The sequence below is a fragment of the Arachis hypogaea genome, chromosome 13, assembly GCF_003086295.3.
Source record: "Arachis hypogaea cultivar Tifrunner chromosome 13, arahy.Tifrunner.gnm2.J5K5, whole genome shotgun sequence".
In the NCBI taxonomy this organism is placed as follows: domain Eukaryota; kingdom Viridiplantae; phylum Streptophyta; class Magnoliopsida; order Fabales; family Fabaceae; genus Arachis; species Arachis hypogaea.
In genome coordinates this window covers 37,819,141-37,833,098 of record NC_092048.1, presented here as the reverse complement: position 1 = coordinate 37,833,098, position 13,958 = coordinate 37,819,141, and positions in this window count along the sequence as shown.

Sequence of the window (13,958 nt, the reverse complement as noted above, 5' to 3'; positions counted from 1 at the left end):
AGTTAGAATGTTTTTGAACAATTCTAAATTTTTAGGAATAAAAAACGAAACTTCAATCATGAAATAGGTTAAAGCGTAAATCTCAAATAAAATAAAATATTTAAATTAATAATCCATAAAAAGATAAATAAAACTCATAATCTGAACAAAAAAATAGTTGTTCTAACTCAATTTTTTTTTACAAATTACACAAATCGACCTGACAAATTTCGACCCATTTGGCGTCCACAGGATTATGGTTACGACGTACGCTTTTTTACGTGGGGATGCTCCCATAAAGACGTTTACATATCATATTATTATTGGACGTATTAATGAACTGGTTATTTTTATTAATAAATTAAAATAAAATCGATTTTCTTATAACAATAACAATAAACTTATTTTTTTAATTTAATTATATTTTTAAATTTTTAAAAATTTAAATGTTGGCAAAACAAAAAGTCAAGAATATGTTTGTCTTTTTATCAAAAAATTTAAAGATATTCGATTTAAATTGTATAATTCAATTAAATCAAATTGTGTCTAATAATTATCATACCAACAATTGAGTTTATTATTGTTACTCTAATAAATCAATTTTATTCTTATTTATTAAAAATAAATTATTAATCAATTTAATAAAAATATTCAATAATAATATAATATATATAAATATCTTTAAAAAAATATTTTTAGTATCTTTATTAAAATGGTTTCCTTCCTACCTACACTGCGTTAGAGACATCAGATTACAAAGCTTGCAAGGTTAAACTTTTAGATAATACTTCACATGCACACAAGAGAATAACAATGTGACTCTTGTGTGAACGTAACTATATATAAGGCAGGCTAAATATTTATATCGAATTCCATAAGATCATATTGCTCTGAAGTAATATTTAATAATGGTTGCACGAAATTATTTGTGACAAGGGGCGAATCAATTATGATTCGAATTAAGAACTATTGGGTTCATATATATTAGAAAGTATATATTAAGTATATATGTGGAAAATAAAAACCGCCAGAGAAAATTATTACAAGAAGTTCATTCTTTTAAAACCGTGTATAATGTAATTTCCTAATAATTTCTGCTCTATCCTTAAAAAAAATCACTCTTAAACTAAACTTTTAACAAAATTGATCATTTTATTCCTTTCCATCATCCTTGTCGGACATATTGTTCAAGGCTTTGCTGTGTGCACACCTAATGAGTAATGATGAGTTGATGCACTGTACCAAACACACTCCGTCGCACCAACATTCTTTAGTAGTTGGCTATCGACTAGCTACCACAATGCAACTATATGCAAGTATCGCCCCCACTGAAAAAAAGAATACTTACTACTGAGAATACATATATATATTTTCCATAAAAATAATTATACATGATTACGTATCTGACTTTCTTTTAAAGTAGTTATATACTTATATGAACATGTAAAAATTCAATAACGTGGATACAAAACATTATCATTAAATAAAAATTAATCTCTTTAATTGAATTCTTATTATATTTTGTGAACATAAAAAGTGAATCAATAATATTAAACTACTCTTTCACCTTAACTCATGACAACAATAAGGAAGTCTCATAACTCACAAATTCAACTCTGATATCATGATAAAATTGTGAAAGAATAAAAAAAGAAGAGAGGAAGAATATTATACTTTGTATTTCTTGATTGATTGAATTGAATTGTAAACTATGAGGGTGAAACTAAATATATAGAGAGCATTGTTCTATGAAAGATAAGAGCAAATAAAAATAAAATAAGAACAACTAAAAATAAGATAAAGATAAGATAAGATAATAAAGACTAAAATTGTAATTGAATTTATGTATTCTGTTGGGCTGAATTTGTGCACGAGACTTCTTTATTGTTGTCATGGGCTAAGGTGGAAGAGTAGTTTAATACGCCCCGCAAGCTGGTGGATGGAAGATGTCAATAATCCACAGCTTGGGACAAATTCCCATGCTGTCTCTAATAATACATCCAAAGCCAGCTAAGTGCTCATTTTCAAAAACGCTTGCATCGCAGTTCACTTTACAGACATTAATTGGAGGTGGTTCCCAGTTATATTTCAAAGAAGAAGGAATAATATGTTTTTGGTTGATAACAACATTAGAGAAATCTCGAGCAGCATGTTTAACTAAGTGAACAATTTTCTCCTTACTCCATGGATCATCTTGGTGGAAGATGTCATTGTTCCTATCCATCCAAATCCACCAAAAGGCCGCTGCAAAGAGAAACTCATTTTTGTTGAGGTTAGAACGAATCCAAGATACAAAATCCAAACTAGAGTCCTCAGCGGTCATTCCCAAATTTAAGCTAATCCAAATCTGACGAGCTTTTTAGCAAGTCCTAAAGCAGTGGTTAATATCCTCTAGAGCAAGATAACATCTCTGACAAAAATCAGAAGTAGAAATACCTCTTTGAAACCGGTAACTAGCTGTGGAAACTCCGTTGTTGAGGCAAAGTCAGAGCAGACACTTTATCTTCTCCGGTATTCTCAAGCGCCAAAGCCAAAGCCAATTTTCATTATCATTCCAGCCAAATTTCTTCTTCAATAGCCATTCATACCCGCTTTTAGTCGAGTAGGTGAGAGTATTTGAGTTTGTCCAAAACTAACCTGTTTTATCTCCTGCCTGCTTGATAGGATCAAAGAGCATCAAATCAAGTTTAACTTCTTCCAGAATCATTGTGCAAAGAATATCCCACCGCCAATGCCCAAGGTGCCAGACATCTTCTAACTTCAAGTGAGAATCAGAAATGTGCACAAAAGGAACCAAAGGAGCTAGCGTTCCACATGGTCGCCAAGCATGATACCAAAAGGATTGAGACATTCTGCCTGTACACCAATCAAAACCATCCCGAAACTTTTCTATTGTCTTATAAATCGCTCGCCAAGTGCTTGAAACATTATTAGAAAATTTGGGTGAAAAGCAAAAACTCCCAGATAAATATTTTGCCAACATAATTCTTACCCAAAGCTTATCTTTATTATGCAATAATTTCCAAACAAGCTTTCCGAGTAAAGCAAAATTTACACATTGAGTATCTCTAATTCCCAAGCCTCCATATTTTCTTGGAGTGACAACTTTGCTCCACTTGACCAAATTTAAACAACGCTCTCCCACCTTTCCCTTCCACAAGAATTGTCTAAGCACAGAATCAATCTTTTGACAAACCGAAGTAGGAAAAAGAGTCACTTGCATATGATAAATAGGAAGAGAAGAAGCAAAAGATTTAATTAAGCAAAGCCTGCCTGCTCTGTTAAGGAGCCGACCTTTCCAACTAGCCAGCCTATTCTTGATCTTCTCTAAAGAGTCCGAAAAAATAGATCTAGCAGCTCGAGGATGATTAAGGTTCACCCCCAAGTATTTTCCTAGGTCACTAGTAAAAGGAATATGAGAAACACCAGACAACATTTTCTTCCTTCTATTAGAGATATTTCTAGAACAAATAGCTTTAGATTTTTCAATGTTAACCTTCATACCTGAAGCTTTACAGAACAACTCCAAGGTGTGCACAACATTCTGAACTTGACTTTTCTTCGCTTTACAAAAAAGGAGGAGGTCATCTGCAAACATCAAGTGAGAAACTCTAGGTCCCCTCTAGAAACAGCCACACCATCCCAAATACCCCCGTCAACTTGTTTGGAAATGAAGCATGCCAATCTCTCCATGCACAAAACAAATAAATACGAAAAAATTGGATCTCCTTGCCTGAGCCCTCTGCGAGGTTGGAAGCTGTCCAATCTATTCCCATTCCAAAGGATGGAAAGATTTGAGGCCTGAACACAATTCATTACAAGCCGAATAATTAGAGAAGGAAAGCCAAAAGATTCAAGAGTGTGCTCAAGAAAATTCCAATCAACTCTATCATAAGCCTTTTCTAAATCAATCTTAAAAGCCATAGCTCCTTTTCTAGACTTTGTCCGCTTAAGAAAGTGAAGAACTTCTTGGGCGACAATAATATTATCAGGTGCTCCTCTACCATGAATAAACCCTCCCTGAGTTGGGCTAACAATCTTATCCAAAAATGGTCGTAATCTATTAACCAGCACTTTAGTCACTAGCTTATAAATTACATTACAAAGGCTTATTGGCCGAAAATCCTTCAATCTAGTTGGAGGGTCGCACTTAGGGATAAGAACAATCAAAGTTTCCAACAAAGAATAGCTTAACGTCTCCCCTAAGAATGCTTTCTGAACAGTACGCCATACCTCATGACCCACCACATCCCAATATTCCTTGAAGAAAAAACTTGAAAACCATCCGGCCCAGGAGCTTTGAACGAGCTCATATTATCCAGAGCTTCTTTAACCTCCAACATTGTTACTGGTTTAGACAAATTATCACAAGCATCCTGGCTAAGAGATGGCATAGGAATTTCTCCCATGCAATTAACCTCAACAGGCTCAGTAGAACAAAAAATATTTTTGAAGAAATGAACAACCTCCCTTTGCAAAACTTCCGGATCATCAGACCAAGACCCATCACTAACTAGCAACCCATGAACCTTGTTAGATTTTCTTCTAAGGATGGTTTGCATATGGAAAAAGCTAGTATTTCTATCACCATACCGAACCCATTGATATCTTGACTTCTGGTACCAAAGCAATTCTTCCTGGGCCAAAACTATATTATACTTAGCTCTCAATTCTTCCTCTTTGTGCTTCAGAATCGGATCATCGTCAGCTTCCATTTTCCGTTGAATACGATTCAAATAACCCTCCAATTCCCTCTTTTTGATAAAAATATTGCCGAAAACCGTAGAGTTGAATTCCAACGAAGCTTCTTGGACCCCCAGCAACTTCCTATGGATGCCAAAGTCTGTACTATCCCAAGATTTCTGAACAATGGCCTTGTAATCAGGATGCGTTGCCCATGCCACTTGAAATCTAAAAGGCCGGTTTTCTTTCTTGATAGGAACTCCTTGACATCGGATAAGTAGGGGACAATGATCAGAGTGGGAACGACTGAGAACTTCAACAAAAGCTTCTGGAAAAAGAAGGCGCCATTCTGTAGTACAGCAAGCTCTATCCAATCTCTTTGCAATTTCTTTGTTTCCTTGAATTTTACGGAACCAAGTAAACCGTCTTCCAGAGGTTGTTAAATCAAAAAGACCACAAGAATCTAGAGTACTTGCAAAGATACTACTGCGATTTGAATAAAAATTACCTCCCTTCACCTCATGAACACTCAAAATATCATTAAAATCCCCAACCACCACCCATGGGTCCTGAATGCACAAACCAATATCAAGCAGATGACTCCATAATTCTACTCTATTAGTGGCTTGAGGGCTGCCATAAACCGCACTGCAGATCCATCTTCGCCCACCACCATCAATTTCCAAAGTTACACATTGATTCATAGCCCAAAGAATTTTACAAGAAAATTTTAAATTAGCAGAGAGGAACCAAACTCCTCCCTTGTGTCCAACAGCATCTACAATCCCAACAGGATAATAGCCTAATCTCCCCCAAAATTCTTTCATAGTTTCAAACCCAATATGAGTTTCCACCAAAATAAAAAAAGTTGGTTGAAATTTTCGTACCAACTCCTTACAGTGCACCCGAGACATCTTATTTGACGCTCCCCTAACATTCCAACTAATAATATTTAAATGGTCACAATCCATAAAAAATAAATTAAATAATTGGAATGTTTAATCATTCTACCTCACGTTGATGGACCCCTGTCTTCAAGTGTCTCCTTGTGGACTTGCACCGCAGAACCATCATTCTTCTGTTGAGGTTGGGTCTCCAAGTTTGTTGTTGCACTAACTTTATCAAGCTCTTTTTGTACTCGAGAATCCATTGACAATGCTTCAGTAGGTGAGTTTTGAAGCGAAATAGGACGCTGCCTTTTGTGCCATGCTTTAAAAAAAGGAGTACTCTGATCCTTGAAAGCCACCTGAGTTGTTCCCAAAGAGTCAAGCGTGGATGGAAGATCTTTCTTTTCCTTAGGCCCCACCTTTGCATTTGATAAGGACTTCACCTTTATATTTGATGAGGATCCAACATGCATGTTATTAGACCCAAAAGAAAATTTCTTACTCACCAAATTGGAGCATATTGCTACATTGGATTTTTTTGGCACCACATTGTGGCCTTTACCCACTTTTTCCTTGCTTTTTCTACTAACTGTAACCCATTCACCCTCTTTTGCACGAGTATTCATTTCCATATGTGAGTCTTGCAAATTATCATGCACAAGATCTGCTGCACCATGCTTCTCCATAATTGGAATTGATTTGGCATTAATTCCAAATTCAAAAGATAAATTTTGATTTTTTACTGGGATTTGACTACCTTCCACCGTTTTCTCGTTGTTATCTACAGGAAAAAGTGACGGCAAATTTTTCTCCTTCATCGTGCTTTCCTTCCCAATGCCATTGTTGTTCTCTTTCACACATTCTCTTGTGACATGCCCAAAGCAGCTACATTTTTCACAAATTAAATTCAAGTGCTCATATTCTATGTCATACATATGACCATCAACTTGAATTTTTTTTATAACTGAAAGTCCCAAGTTAATTTGCACACATGCTCTTGCATACTTTCCCCTCTCTGCAGACTTGGTGGCTAAGTCGATGCGGATCGGTTTGCCAACAGCTGACGCAATCATTTTCATGGCTCTCTCTTGATAATAGTTAATGTTTAAATCTGTGATTCTTATCCAAACCATGGTAGACCCAAAAGTGTTTTCACAAGGTCTGAATGAAGAACTCCAAGGTTTAACCGCGACATAGCTTCCAGTAATCATCCACGGTCCTCCAAGGAGAACTTTCTCTCTATCCTCCAAGAGATCAAATTTGACTAAGAAATAGCCAAAACCGACATCTAGTACCTCATATCCTCCTTTGGTTCTCCAGACGCCTTTAAGCCTGTGCGTGATCGCTGTATAGCTAAATTTTTTTCCAAGAACTTTGATCACGATGGCATCTTTGTAGGGCTCTGCCAATATCTCTTTTGCTTCCTCAGTGAACGTCACAGTTGGTATCTCCGAATCACCTTACTTACCAACTACGGTAGCCATCTTATCCCCATCAAGAGAATCAGCAACCTCCAAAGCTCTCCTTGCTGAGGCACCAACAACTTTATCTCTGAACGATATCCGCTGACTTTCAGTCTTGTTACCATCTCCTTTAATCCCTCCTTTTCACCTGATGCATGCCCCCTCCGCTCTCCCCCTTATTGCTTCCGCCGACATGGCCGGCTGCCTCGCTATGTGCCACCCTCGAAGACTCTCCCCCGCTCTCCCCACTCTCCATTTCACGTACTCTCATGTACTCTCTCGTACTAGGGTTTGGAATTTTCAAAAATAAAAAAATAAAAAATAAAAAATAAAAAAAAAATAAAAAATAAAAAAATTGTTAATGTAATTTTATTCCATTATAATTTTCTCTTTTCTCACTGTTTTTTTTCAATCCAAACAAAAAGAAATTTCTCTATTTTCTTTTCATTCATTTTTCTTCTATTTTCTTTCTTTTTATTTTCTTTCTTCTCATTTTCATTCCTTTTATTTTCCATCTTCTATTCAAATAAAGTATAAAATTGGTCCTGGCTAAATTGACATTCTGAAGCACTAACCATTCTCTAGTCCAATTTTTTCAAAAACTTTGTTAACCTTAACTCGAAAAAACTTTTAAATTAGATGGCTAACCCTATTAGTCTATAAGTTAGTCCCAAATTATTTAAAGACATGTACCACTTATCGTATGACACCGGTTAACTCCAACAACTATTAACTAACAATGACCTATAAACCTTAACGTACTGACTGATCGACCACGATCTACTATCCTATCCTATCCTATCCTATCCAAACCAACCACTAGTCAACCCTTGATTGGGCCCTCAATTGACCTAGGTGACTTTCAGCAATCCTAAAAGATATATGACAAAAAGAGATAAAAATAAGGTAATTTTAAATAATTTTTTGAATAAGACTAATGTTGGATTTCGAGTTTTCTTCCTATGTAGAGAAAATGCCAAATTGTTCGTATCCAAACCTATAGTTTTTCTTGGTTAAAAGTGAAGTGGCTAAGATAAATTAGAATTGATAAAAAGAGGTTTCATTAAGCAAAAATAACAAACACTTTGAGAGAAGAGAAGAGAGAAAGTCATTTTTGCATAGAAACAAAGCTGTGTTTGTAAATCGGTTGCTGCAAATTTATTAACCTTAGATCGAGCTAAAATTTGAATAGTATTTTGGACAATTGATTCATTATTTTTACTGTTCATATCTTCAATAAGAAATCTATAGTTAGAGATATTAGCCATGCAGCAGCAGCTCTATTTTGAGGTATTTTTATCTTTTTAGTTCTTGTTTTTATAAAATTTGATACTTGAGTTATTTGGCATTTTGTATGTACGTATTAAGTGATTTATAACTTTCTTGTACCATGTCTTGATCATAGTGAAGTTATTTTTTTTTATCTTGGTGATTCGTAATTTTTACTTTACACATTGAGGAGGTTTTTTACGTTTAAAATTTTAGTGAATTCTTATCTCTATTTTTTTTTGGTTTTTTGTGCTTTTTTTTATGCATCGGTGTGTTAATTTGATGCTGCATTTATTTGTGAGTGGATGTTATTGCTCTTCTAATTCTTGTAAGTAGAAAATTATATTTTTTTTATTCCTATCATTGAACATCAGAACTTAGTTTTAGGCATTTAGTTATAACTTGGTTGAAAAATAAAGACAAATAATTTTGTTAGTATGAGAAGCTTGAATGACACTAATTACCATGTATGGAAGGACAAAATAAAAGATTTGTTGTTTGTCAAAAATCTATATTTATCCATGTTTGCTACACATAAGCTAGGGTATAAAACAGATAAAAAATCGGAGGTTGAGCATCAACAAATTTGTGGTTTTATTAGGCAGTGGATGGATGATAATAGTTATAATCACATTGCTAATGAGACTCATGCTAAGGCTTTGTAGAATCAAATTAAATCCTTGTATACTTTTAAGTCTGGAAATAATAAATTGTACTTGTTAAAAATACTGATGAATTTGAGATACAAGAAAGGATCACTAGCATTAGATCACTTGAATGAATTTTAATTACGGGATTCTTAATCAGTTTGTCAAGCATGGAAATTAAGTTTGAAGATGGGGTTCAAGGTTTGTGGTTGCTAAATATTCTATCAAATTATTGAAAGTTATTTTGTATATCTCTTCCTAATTCTGCTCCGAATGGTAAAGTGATCATAAAATTTGTTAAACATGACATTTTAAATAAAGGGACCAAAAAGAAGATGTAAAGTTCTTTGTCACAGTTTGAAATGTTAGTAACTGAAAATAGAGAGAAATCAGAGCAAAGTTTAAAGGGGTAGAGGTAAAAGCATAAGTAAGTCCAAGTCAAGATAGAAAAATATTGTGTCAGTATTGTCATAAAATATGTTACGTCCAAAAATATTACTTTCTTTGGAAAAAGGAGAACAAAGATAAGCAAGAAAAGAAGAAAAATAATGGTAATGATAATGTATCTGCTATTTCAGATGATCTTCTCATTGTTGACATTGTTGATTATGAGTATAAGGTCAATATTGTTTCTAATGATGAGTTCAGGTAGGTAATTGATAGTGGCGTCTCAATGCATGTTACACCAAAGAAGGAGTTCTTTACTTCTTATACTGCAGGCAATTTCGGAGTGCTCAAGATGGATAATGATGGCTTGGCCAAGGTGAATGGTATAGAAGATGTTTGTCTTGAAACTAATATGAAAATGAAGTTACTACTCAAAGATGTTAGACATGCTCTAGATGTTCACTTAAATTTGGTTTCAGTTAAAAGACTTGATAATGAAGGCTTCGTAAACATTTTTGAGTTTGGACATAGAAATTCACTAATGTCAACAAGGTGGTGGCTCGAGAAAAAGGTAATTCAAATTTGTATGTGATGCATGCTATGATTGCAAAAAATAGTATGAATGCGGTTGAAAGAAAAAAGTGTGTAGTTTGTGACACAGAAGACTTGGTCATATCAATAAAAAATGACTTAATTGTTTGGCTCGAAAGGATGTTCTTTCCTGTTTGAATAATGTAGAATTGGAGAAATGTTCTCATTGCATGATTGGCAAACAAAGAAGATTATCCTTCAAGAAGAATTAACTTTTAAAAAAAGATCAAATTTCTTGAAATTGGTGCACTCTGATATTTGTAGTCCTTTAAAAGTACGGTCTTTTAATGGAACTATTTACTTTATTACTTTTATTGATGATCACTTAAGAAATTTTTGGACTTATGCTTTGAAGACAAAGAACCAAATTTTAAAAAATTTAAATAAATCCAAGCTTTAGTTGAGAGACAAACAGGTAAAAAGTTGAAATATTTTTTACTGACAATGGTAGTGAGTATTGCAAATAGCAAGGCATAAGTATGAAAGGACACCTTCTAAAACACTTTTGTTGAATGGTTTGGTAGAAAGGATGAATAGAACATTGATTGAAAGAAGTAGGTGTATGCTTATTGAAGTTTAGATACTGATGCTTAGGCATCTTGAGTTGTTTCTAGTTCTTTTTTTTAATTAGTTTCCATAGATTTGAATCAAAATTCTTTTATGTTTAGTGAAGTTTTTATGACTAATCATATGTTTGGAGTTGTTTTAGAATGATTGTGTTTTTAGGCCATGTTTAAAGCAAACCAGGATGAAATTTATAAGAAAACACAAGAACATTTCTAGGAAAGAAAACACAAGGTTGGCGCAGGCTTCAAGAGGCCAAGCCCAGAGCTAGCAGAAGGGAGCCCAACGCTAGAACCAGATGCCCAATTCCAAGGAACCGACGCTCAGCGTCCAAAATGGGCGGCTAACTCCATGCCTTCTAGAACCGGTGCCTTCGTGCCCTAGGAGAGCCAAATTGAGCTGGCGCCCAACTCCAGGAAGTGGCGCCCCATGCCACCCAAATCTTCAAGGTACTAAGCGCCCAACGCCCAAATTTGGAGCCTGGCTCGGAGTGAAATTTCAACTCCTAGTGCCCAATATTCTTCAAAGCCCAGCGCCAATCCATGGAGTGCAATGCCAAGATCATAATCCACTCTCAAGAAGCTCTAAAATCAACTCAGGATACAAGATTTAATTGATTAGTTAGTATCAACTTCTTCTAGAAAGATAAGATTTGGTTGTTAGGATTTAGATTAGATTAGATTTGAATTTGAATAAGTTGTTATCTTACTCTATCTTCGGAAGATAAGATTAGTTTTCGAATTTCAATTAATTAGGAAGCTAGAATATGAATAATTGAACAAGGTTCATAGAGATTATCTTGGAATATGCGGATCAAAGAACTCTTTAGTTTTAAGTTGTTTTCTTTCCTATCATGAGTAACTAAACCTCCTCTTGTTAAAGGTTAAGAGCTCTGTTTGATTTTTGTATTAGTAATGCAAGTATTTTCTTTATTTTGATTCATGATTTTTTACTTTTTCAAGATTGAGTTTCATTCTTCATCTTTAATAGTTAGAATTATTGAAAAATATTCTAATTCTATCTTGGACCATATTATTATTTTGGAAAATTTAATATCGAAATTAGCTTGAAACTCTTCGTATGGTTTTTAACTTGACTAGAAATAGTATTTTAAAAGTTGTGTGGATTTAAAATCGAAAACATGATTAACCTCTTCTCTTAATTAGTTGACCACGGAATGGATAATTAATTAAATTGAAAAGAAATTGGAATTTGATTATTAATGATTTACCGTGAAAAGATTTTTGCATCAATTAAAATAGAAAAATACAAGTATTACTATTTCTAAGAATTAAACACATCCGAAACCTTTAACAACCCATTCCCTGATTATTTCTCCAAAGTTTCTGAGCTTTCTCTCATTTACAATCAACAATTTATTCACTATTCTTTGCTTCTACTTCAAAATCTCTCAATCCTCTTACCAATGTTTGATTGATCTAATTAGAGATTCAAAACATTGCTTGATTCAATCCGTTAATCCTCTTGAAAATGATATCCACTCATCGTGGTATTACTTGGAGCAATTTGGTGCACTTACCAGTATCCGAGCTATCAATTTTAGCTCATCAGATACCTAATGTCTTTTGGGTGAAGCATTACTTACAGCATCTCATGTGACAATGGTGGTGAGTATTCTAATATTGTGGGTGATGAGTGAAAAATCAATGTGCTTAGATATTGCCAAGTGCACTAAATTATTCAAGTAATACCACAGTAAGTGGATATCATTCCCACGAGAATTAATAGATTGAGGCAAGAAACATCTAATTAAATCTCTAATTAGATCAATCAAACTTTGGCAAGAGGATTGTTGATCTTGAATTAGAAGCAAGAACAGAGAAGAAGAGAATGAGAGAATGCTTTATGAAGTTGGAAGAAAATCAATGAATGAGGATGTTGAAGGCCTTGGAGTCTCGGAGATGTTTGATTCTTGGAAGAACAATGCTTATGCTTTCTTATTTTAACTCATGCAAAAATCTTTTCAAAGCAAATCATTTATAATAAAATTTCAATATCTTGGTAATTTAATTTCTCTTAACCCAATTAATTGTCAATCCCTTAGTCAACTATTTAGGAGAAGAGGTGAAGAACGGTTTCAATTTTAAGCCACACAATATCCAAAAACTATCCCTAGTTGAATTATATGTAACGTATTCAAGACTAGTTCTAAATAGTTGAAGATTATGATATGAGTTTCAAGCTAATTCCGAAATTGATTTTTTCAAAGTAATAACAGAATCTAAGACAGAATTAGAATATTTTCCAATACTTCTTACCATTAGTGATGAAGAATGAAACTCAATCTTAAAAAATTAGAAAAGCATGTATTAAAATAAAGAAAGAACTCACATTATAAATTCATAAACCAAACAGAGCTCCTAACCTTCAACAGAGAAAAATGTTTAGTTACTCATGATAGAAAAAAAAAATAATCTAAGACTCCAAGATCAAAGATGATTTCTTGTAAACCTTATTCACTTATTTATATCATAAGTTTTAACTAGGATTCAAATTCAAAAACTAATACTAATCTTATTTTTAGGAATGATAAGATAACTATCTATTTAAATTTAAATAAAATCATAAAGTAATAATTTAAATCTAATCTAGAAATAAATCCTAACAACTAAATCTTATCTTTCTAGAAGGAATTAAATCTAACTAATTACTTGAATCTTGAATCTTTAGATAAGATTAAGACTTCCTAAGAGTGTATATTAAAATTGGGCCTTGGCAAGTGTTGCATCTTAAGAGTTTGGAGTTTGGAGCGCCATGCGCTACTTCTTGAGTTTGGGCATTGGCCCATTTTTGCCTCCAGCAGCCAAGGAACGTCGGGCGTCGGTGAGGGGCTGCTGGGCGTCGATGATTGGCCGCCGGGTGTCGGTGAGAGGCACTGGGCACCGGTGGTTGGACGCTGGGCGCTCGTTGTGATGTTTTGAGCGCCCAGTTTTGATGTTTTGAGTCTAGATAGGTTTCCTTTGGATTGTAATTGTATTTTATTGTTAAAAAAGCATTAATTCTTGATTAGTTTGAGAATAAAAAACTCGTAAAAATATAATCATACTAAAACAACTCTAAGGTAGCGTTTGTTTTGACGTATTGGGACAGAGACTGAGACTCAATATCATGTTTGTTAGCTCAAAGACTAGTACTAAAATTTCTGTCTCTATCCCTAAAATTTCAGTATTTCAGTACCTCCAAAAAGTGAGGACACAGGAGACTAAAATTTTTAGAGACGAAGATTGAAACTTTAATAACATTTTATACCTAAAATACCCTCATTTCAATTAATTAATTCTAATTTTACCTTTTGTACAAATTAAATTAGAGTTTTATTCTTGTTTTAATTTCTGTCTCCTACTTTTCACCAAACAGAATACTGAGATTTATTTCTAACTCTATCTCTTAATCTCAATCTCAGTCTTTCAATCTCTGTCTTTCCACCAAACGCTACCTAAATACTTGATTAGTATTGAAATTTCATT